Source organism: Monopterus albus, unplaced genomic scaffold (assembly GCF_001952655.1).
Source record: "Monopterus albus unplaced genomic scaffold, M_albus_1.0 scaffold10.1, whole genome shotgun sequence".
NCBI lineage: Eukaryota > Metazoa > Chordata > Actinopteri > Synbranchiformes > Synbranchidae > Monopterus > Monopterus albus.
Window position 1 is genome coordinate 2,606,415 of NW_018127890.1, and position 9,929 is coordinate 2,616,343.

Below are 9,929 nucleotides of genomic sequence, written 5' to 3' on the forward strand. Positions count from 1 at the left end.
GTAGCTCTGCTGTAGTTCAGTGTCTTCGTGAGTGATGTAACTGATAACTAGCAAAGCTACATAGTATTCAGTGTAGTTTACCCAACACTATGCTGCTGAATGTTGGGCCTTCCCACCAAAACCTGACTCCCCAGCAGCAGCACAAATGGAATAAAACAATGCATAAGCTTAACTAACATCAGAAAACCTCTCTGCTCTATTAAAGCATGAGCACTGACAACCAGCATATGCTGTCATGCAATCTGAAGGACTTAGTTGGAGGTACTTATGTTATAGATGATAGCTTTAAATGAATGTTATTGGGGAATTCTTAGTTTGAGTATTAATATTTTACATGTTTTCTCCTCTGAGCTCATCCTTCCTTTAAATTACTCCCCTACACTTGAGTATGTAACCTCAGAATCATGGTGATATTGCACTTTACCTGAGTGAAAGATATAAAAAGGTGGTGCGCCTGCGAATGCGACAAAGAGAAAGCAGTTGGCCATGTGGTCTTTGTTGTGACTGACCCCAGAAATTGAGATACAGATGGACAGATTAATGGAGAGAATGACGGTAGCAAGAGGAAAAGTAGAAGATAAAAGATAGAGACAAAGGGAGGGCGAGAGTGAGAGCTGTAGAGTGCAGGCAGGTTGGAGTGTGCTGGCCGGGCCCCAGCGGAGCCATCGATTCAGGCTGGCCTTACATCAGAGACAGGAAACCTGAGCTGCATGCTTCATCACCTTCCCCATGGAGTCCTCCCTCTCTCCACAACCATCTTCTCTCCTCAGCTCTCCTGCCCCACACTGTAGAACCCTCCTCCCCATTTTCTGCCGCCTCTCCTCTTCTCTCCTCGAGCTCCACGTCCAGGGCCTGTCAGCCTCTACTACAAGCTGCTGTCAATTAATCATCTATGGCCGAAGCTGGCTGTACCTAGCGCTAAGTGCACACAGCCATCCATTCACAACCACTCATTCATTACGCTCCCTGTGCATGTGTGTGTGTGCACTTGTGGCTTTCAGTGTGTGAATGCACGTACACACCAGTGCCTGTCTGCTTAAGCTATTGTTTTGAATGGAGGTGGGAGCATTACAGAGGCCAGTGCCATGCGACTTGGGGATAACAAGGTTAGATGATCAAATTTGTTTAGGCGTCACTGTCTCCTCCGGGAGTCAGCTCAACCCCCACGCTCCACTACCTCAGCCCTCATCCCTCACCCCATCCAGTCTAAGCAGTTAAAGGGTCTGCTTTGTAGCAGCTTGGCTGTTTGCTTATATATGTTTCATGACACTGGAAGACTCCATTTAGAATACATTTTAAGAGATGTTATCATTTATACTCTGTAATTAGCCACCTCAAACAGTTAAGGTCCGAAGCAGTGCCATTACAGAGTGACTTACGTTTCACTGCTCAGTCTGGCAATAGTGACTGCTTTGAAAATAATTATACCATTTAGGATAAGGAAATGTACATCTGACCTCATCAAAACACAATAATATCAAAGTGTGTGCTGGGTCTTTCCGTTTATCATGATATGATAACATTGCCTCAATGTAATCGATGTTAAGAACCAAGCAATTTTCCCTATTTCTTTTTTCTTAATAAAGGACTAATATCTTATCATCAGTATAAACATTCTGGCTTTGGATTACTGCGGAAAATAAGCTCTGTGATAAACAAGAGTTTATGACACTTACATGGTTTGTTCACTGAGAGAACTTTCACAAGTCAACACCAATTTACAGTTTTTGAAGCCTAAATACAATTGCCCATGGGCCCATGACTTCAGCATCACCACCTCAGCTTCCAACTTGTAATTTGATTTATAGCGCTTATCCATTCAGCAGAATCCTTTCCTCTTGGTGTGACCTGATTTAGCTAGTGATCAGGGCTGTGTCAGTTAAGATAGTTTTCAAGTGAATGGGTTTAAATACAACTAGGCTGTAAATGCAGACTTGTGAGGAGACGAGTCTCCATGTTCAGAACGATGATGTTTAATGTCCTCGACAAGCTCTGTAGTCTCATTTATCCACTAGGTAGCAACGGCCTTTTTAAGACATGTAAAAATCACAAGTGGGGTATTTACTGATTTATAACAAAAGGTCAAAATGTACTGGCCTTCTGTTAACCACAGGCCTTATTTCAGGCGTCTAGCCAAAAACCTATTCACAAAACCCATTGACCCCGGAACAAGGGTACCGGAAATACAAAAACCTGACCCGGTTCTGGGTTTTAAAACTCACTAGTACAGCACTCTACAGTATAGTGTCCACAAATGTCCTCAGAGGAACAATTTTAATAACTTGATGTTCCCTTGACTTTTCACCTAATGCCGTCATCAGGCCAAAATTATTTCTATAATTTCTAACCACATATCTTCAAAACTAATGGCGTTCTCATCAGCCTCAGGTATAGTTTGTTTGATTCTAATCAGCTAAAGTTAGCATGTTAGCACGCTAATCTAAGATGGTTAATATTACTATAAGTGAAATAACTGCTGTGTTTCTGTGTGTGCAGACCAACAACATTGTTACAAGATGACAACTTTGACAGCATCCACTTTTAACCCCTTAACCCTGACCCTAAGCGTGACTACAACTTGACCCTGACCATATTTTCTATCCCTAACCTCCTGACCCTAAACACCGACACTGAAAGAGGCAGAAGGACATACTGGGAGCAAACAACTGACCTCTTAACAGAACCTGACAAATGCTGCTCCAACAACAGGACCTGTGAGGAGGAGCTGACAGTGAGAAAGACATCTTAGTCTTTCACATACTGTTTCATAGACATATACATAGTCTCCTATAGATACATGGCCACTGTGAACTAATGTTAACATTTAGCTCAAAGAATCCCTGCGCCAGCCTCTCACAACTCTCCTGTACATTCAGATTCCTGGGAAAACCCCATCCAGGTGGTTCTCAAGTCCAATGCCATCTTTCAGAGTGCAAACACTGCGATACTCTCCGCTTTCACAAGGAGACATGAGCCTTAAGAACAACACAAACAGGACCTTTCTCAAACTGTATTGATCTCTTCTGTTTGTATCATACACTCCCTATCACACACACACAAACGTATTGTCTTATAACCTGTCTCTCCTCACACATCACCCCCATCATGTCTACATATCTGAACATTTAACAATATTAACAGAGACAAATCCTCTTGAATTCAATGCCTTCTTCTTCAAACATCCTCATCCTGTTTGTCTGCTGTCCAAATCAATGCCAGTGGAATTCCCTGGATGATATTGCTGGAAAAATGTATATATTCATCCACCAGTTTTATATATTACATAAATAATATATTGACTAAGAACTACAAGATGACAGCAGCATGTGTGACTGTGGGAAGGGCGCTTTATAATAACAACTGCATCTTGACATCACAACTTGTAGTTTTTATTTTTTATTTTATTTTTTTTACTCAGGCTTTGCAACCAATCATGTCTGTGTCTTGTCAGTCTATAATCAACATGTATGCTCAGCCACCCCATACTGTGGGTGCAGCCTAACCATAAGAGCGCCAGCTTGTTGATCGAACCACCGTTCAGACAGAACTGTTAAATCCTACAGAAATAATAAATGTTTTAAATTCAGTGGATGAAAATGTTCAGACAATGGGGCTTTTTAAAAATGTTCATGAAAATGATAATTTGCCCAGAAGGCCAAAGGAGATAAATCAGCAGCTATAGTTTGAGGATATAGAGCGAGAATGGGATCGATTCAAGCAGTGACATGAAACATTACCCCAAAAAGCCAGTTTGGCTGTTATCAAGGCTAACTGGCTATTCTGAAAGGGCATTAACCTGCCATTTTCACATGCATGACTAGTCTGCGCATTTTCTGATGAATTTTTCAACATCACAGGTAGGCTCCGCAGGAGGCGCTGATCAGGCCAGTGAAGGCCTAGGCTTTATAGTGTCTGGGCAAATATATTTCTGGGATGTGAATAATGTAAAAACCAAAAAAGAGACATATAAATAGTTCGAGAAGAAGAGGATATGGATACATCCCCTGCTGGTGGCATGTAGAAGAAAAATGTGTTGTCCTGTGAGACAGGCATAGTGTTGTCTTCTCAGTATCACGAGTTTGGCCTTCAGACTTCTCCCATAATTGTTAAGTGTCTGTCATTGTCATTGTTTACTTTATAAAAAGTTGTTTCAAAGAACCTCAATAGATACTTTGATTGTGACAACCCATGGGAATCACCAAACCAGGTAGTCCTTCCCTCTCTGTGAGTCTCAGCCTAATCAGAAGATGTACATTGTTAAAAACAGGTCAGAGAATTATATTTTATTATTCAAAAAGGCCCCACAGTGTCCCACGAGCAGTGGGGTTTTGATTTACTGTAACAACGGTAAACAGTGCACTTGTTAGGAACTATTTTCAGCCATGGATTTTGTACCCTGGTCTGTATCTGTGGCACTAGGGTGGTGAATGTAAGGACTGCTCAAAGTAATGTAATGAAGGAACATGCAACAGTGCTGCTCATTTATATGGTTTTAATTGTTTTGGAGAACAGCTGACACCTATGGTTCACAGAACTGAGATCAATCAGGTTTTTGGATACATAACTGATAGTGGGATCTGTTAATTGTTGGTTTTGGTTTTTATGGTATTTAAAAAGGAGAAATATATACAATATCATCTGACATGCCTAAAAGGGTGTGGTGCCATCTATAATCAACTAAGAATCTTCTTGGTGGGTCTCGCTTCGGCCCCATGCAGCCACAGAGTGAGTAAATGGTCATCATGATCAATATCTATTTCCTGTGGTGTCAGGTTTCAGAATAATGTCCATATTGAACCAGTGTTTCAGCAGACTCCCACAACAGTTTTTCTCTCCTAGCCATGCACCGTTTCCGTTGCTGAAGGAGAGAAAATCCCTACAAATCAGATTAAACAAATGATTTTCAGACAAGCCATTGATCATTCATCTTGCTCCACTGGCCTAACTGGGAGATCCTAACAGTGCAGACTGGGCATCTGAGAAGGGGATGTGTCTCTAATCTGGTTTGCAATTCCTGTTTATCCTGCACAGATCAGCAGTGTTAATATAATAGGTGGAAACTCTTGATCTCATTGCCATATGAGAGAACCCACCCTAAAACAAGATCCATGTGTTATACAAAGGAGAGATGTTTCTGATATGTGAACACAACTTTTTAGAAACCAGAAAGTGTAACCTGTGACCTCAGTAAAACCAATGGACCTCCTTGACAATTTTGTGAAAGTTACTGAAGGTCAGGTCAGATTTTTTTTTTTTTTGTTCCTAAAGACTGCAAATCAAGAAGGGGTTCTTGATCTAGTTGCTTTTCTTGTCTCTGACAAGAGTGAAGAGCTCATATTTCAAGACTGACACCCTGAGATCAAAGAAACAATTTTTGTTCAGTGGTGTAGTTTTTTCCTTCAAGGGCAGGTAAGAATTAGATTTCATCAGTAGCCAGCGTTCCTGGGAGGAAGCACTGGTTACTGTGATGACCAGAGTACTTCCCAGTTACTGCCTCTTACCACTAGGATCTCTGTAATACTACAAACCTTTTCATGTAAAATACATTTCTACATCAGTAAACTGAGTTGTTAGCCTTATGGGAAACAAAAAGGCCCGTGCCTATGCAAAGCACTAGTAAGCCAATCAATGTACAGAATGCTAAAAGCACAAACTGGGGGAGGGGGTACCTACTTAAAAGCCTGCACTTTGATGTCTTAATCAATTTACGGGTGTACTAGTCATTTGGTTTAAGCCAATAAACTGCTGGATTACCTTGAAATACTGTTCAGCCCTTGGACCAGATATGTCTAGGCTGCTGGTGTGTATGCCCATTTACACTATAAAACATGATAGAGGAATTTAGTGGATGAGACCATTTTAGAACTTATTGTTCTGACTTAAAATGATGAGATGAATGAAGGAACTGCTGCAAATTCAGTCCACTCATTAAATTAAGGTTCCCAGAATGCACTGTTGGAGGCTCAAAACTCTGCAGAGCTTATTCATGGTGGAAATTTTATAATCTTTACACATTAAATTGAACCATGGTTGTCTCTTTTGTTTCATAATAGTAACAGTTCAAACCATGACGAAGGTTAACAAACCCACTGGGAGCAGTGCATTGACTGTACAGAAATACGAACAGTGCGTCAACACTTCCTTCCACTATGCAAAGTGAAACATCAGGAGTATAGCGGCTGCCATCTTGGCATTTTGCAACCGGATTCAGTGCAGTAGGGACTGGGTAATTGAGTGACATATGAGACCACAAATCAAAGCTGTCAGATAATCAGTAAAATACCCACTTTTATGTCACCAATAACTTCATAAAAACAACCTTACCAGAAAAATGACCACTTGTACACACATCAGTTGCTAATAGCTACTGTACCAAAAGAGACAGAAATCACCTCTGGGAAAAAGTTATTTGATTTGTAGTTTGTGTTTTTAGTTTCACTCATGTCCCATCCACTAACATGGAGGGGGCGGGATTTGTGACCTATACTGCAACCAGCCACCAGGGGGAGATCGACTCACAGTGGGGTCACCTCTGGAAGCTGTCAGGCTGTCCATCGTATATACAGTCAGTGGAGCAGCCTCACATTTTGTTTTTGTACTGACTTTTGTACAAAGTGCCTCCAACAGCTGCAGCTGCAAGTTTATTCATGTGCCGAATTTACACGAGACTGGCTGATAATTTTAACTTTTACCTTCCACATAATCTTGGCTAAAACCTTTGTGATCACATGTCACCTGCGCTCTGAGATGTTTGCAAATAAGCTGATGGGTACAGTGTTGTTCCTAACAGAAATACCGGCCAACTGTCAGTGTCCTCTGTCTAACACAGTGCCACTGAGCGAGTGATAGTTACAGTACCTACACTTTCACCATGTAAGTAACAAAAAATGCATGGGAGCAGATTGCACGTTTGCCTCCCATTCAGTTTCCCCGCTCCTCTCGCTTTCTCTCTCTCATGTTCAGGCAGACAGGAAGTGTCAGGTCAGGGCAGGTTATTTCAGGCCTAATTGGGAGATTGATGTTCCTCCAGAAACCTGGCACCTTGACATGCCTTTCATCCTCCCTCATGCACTTCCTCCCTAACAGTGAGAGCCAGACATGTTGACGGCTTGCTGACACACAGTCAAATGTCCTATCTGAGGACTTTTCTCAGCCGAAGGCAGGAATGATACTGGAGTAATAAACAGCATCACTGGGAGGAAACCGCAAGAGTCAGAAGATAGTCACCCTTATCTTTTACAATTCCATAGCTCCATCTTACATTTTACAGAGGCTATAGAAATGCTGGAAGGAAGAGAGTACCCTTGAATGGGCTGGAAGAATAGGTGCATCGGTCCCGGCTAATGGGTCTATTTGTGGGGAACATCTGAAGGGGGATAGTGGGGGCAGTGGCACTACTGTGTCCACTATCACCAGGCCACATCAGGGCCGTAACCTGAACCTCACATCTACCACTTCTACAACACAAGCAACAAGCAGCTGGGGCCGACAAGGGCCAGTGAAGCATGTCCTGACCAGCACTGTCTGTTTAAACAAGATGTGGGATCTGGAACACTTTTAAAGGGTTAGTTCAACACACCTTTCTAATGGCAGACTGACTTTTTGTTTGTACAAATGAGTGCAACCCTTTTAGTGTCATTGAGGAAATACTGTACTATTATCCCCATTTGAACTACTAGCACACATCGTCCCTCTACTCCTCGTCATTACAGCAGTACTTTCATCTTGCCTTTGGGTATAGCATTTGGAAGAATTCTATACACGTTGCTCAATCTAGTTAGTTTCAAGCATCCCAGCTTTAACACTTAGTGTTGTCCCAGGTTTTGAGATATCCATCCATCCATTATCTATACTGCTTATCCTGAAGAGAGTGTGTGGAGGGACTGGAGCCAATCCCAGCTAAGACTTGCTTGAGCGGCGGGTTTTGAGATATCCAGCTCTGAAATCTTCATTTTTGGTTTTAATTGCAATATCATGCCACTACAGTGGTGCCCCCACCTCTAAAGAACAAGTGTCTGTTACCCTGGATAACACTCAACCCTTTAAGATCAATGAGTCAAGTCAATAAAAACACTAATAACTAATTAATCAATAGTTTTGTATCCCTTCCTTCAAATGCCGTATTATGGAAGTTAAAATGAAAGCCTTTGGTTTCCCATGACCGTGAGCGCCGGGGATCTCTGGGATTTCAGTATTAACACAGCTCGGCTAACCTGAAGCTAAAAGGTCTCCTGTGTTTGAGCATCGCTACACAGAACAAAAGTCCATCTGAGAGGCTCCCCCCACAGCAGCACCAGTGGCCACAGCTATGCCCGTCTACCACTAGAAGGGCAGCTGAAATTACCAATTAGTTTACCAATTGGCTGCAGCGGATTCGATTGGGTTGTAATTAATTCTAGTTACTGGCCCGTAGAGCAGGACGGATGGCGCCATGCCTTTGTCCTACTGACACACTATCCCACAGAGCTGGGCCTCGGGGGGAGGGGGTAGCGGACATCAATACAGGGCCCAGCAGCTCCTGAGCCCTCCACCTCCTCTTCAACACACACATAACACACAGAAAGCAGGCTCACCCTCACACACACTTAGACACACAATACCTCATGCACACTCACACCCTGATACGCAAACACACACAGACGGACCCTCTTGCAGTGCTCCGCTGAATCCAGAGAAGGCGAAACCTCAACTACCTGAGAAGGTGCTGACGACAAACAAAGACAACAGAAATCTTGGGTTTCGAGACCCTGACCTCCACACACAGTGAGTGTGTGTATCTACAGTTGCTGCCTGTGTAACAACTGTGGATACTGTGGACTGATGGCTGAGGAGGGGAGGGAGCTTTAAACATTTAGTTCAGACTTCCCTGCATTTTTTAATTTTCACATGTGCAAGCAGGTGTGTGAGACTCTGTGTGTGTTGGTGAGTGTGAGAAAGTGGTGCAGCAACAGTGGCCCAGAGCAGAGGTCACATGGCTCAGTGATACCTCCCACACTGAAGGTCAAGGCTTCTACACCCAGGAACAGAGGAGAAGAAGTTGAAACAGATCGATGATCCAGATAAAAATACACTGCAGCTCAGCTGGTCTCCTTTTTAAGCACACAGACACACACATTCACAAATGTATTCACACACCCTTAACAAATGACTTAAATGCCACTACAAATGATCCTGGCCTCCTCTTAATGAAAGTGATATCAAAGCGAGAGCCTGCAGCAGTGACTGCTAGCTTTTAGGATATTGATACAGTATTGGAAGACCATTAATTAAAAGATCATAACAGTTTAAGTGATGAGCTCTGTGTTGTTGCCTGGCCCAAACTTCCTGCAATCAAACCACTGTTTGTGCTCAGTATTAAAGAGGACGGGTTGAGAGGTAAAGTTACACCTTCTCATCATGGTGCCAGCCACCGACTGTATATAAAAACTTAACAAACTCACTGTGATGTGACCCATTGGTTTTCTGAAGAGCAGTGTTAAAGCTCTGGTCTGGCCGCCAACATATTGGTAGCGCTTCACTCCGCCTGCTACGTTTAATCTGAAAATGGGCAAAGAGGCAGAGTGTGAGTGGAGCTCTCTAGACAGCTAACAGTCAGCCATCTATCACTGGATCCTCCCGCCTGTCACTCAAAGCAGCCATCATATTAATCTACAGTCCAGATTATGCACAAAAACTGCTGGGCCACACTGGGAAAGTGCAGCAGCACGCCATATGGAACAGCATTATAATTCAACATGGAATGCTGTGGATGTAGATGTAACACAGATACCTTTTGTGTTGCTATCATTTAGTTCCAGGATTAATATGGGCAGTCAATCATAAATCATCTTTAAATGTTTGCTACAGAGATTCACTAATGTTAGCTGACGATTTAGTGTCACATCTCAGGCTGAACCCAGTGAAGAGGATTTTAGTACAAATATGAGTGT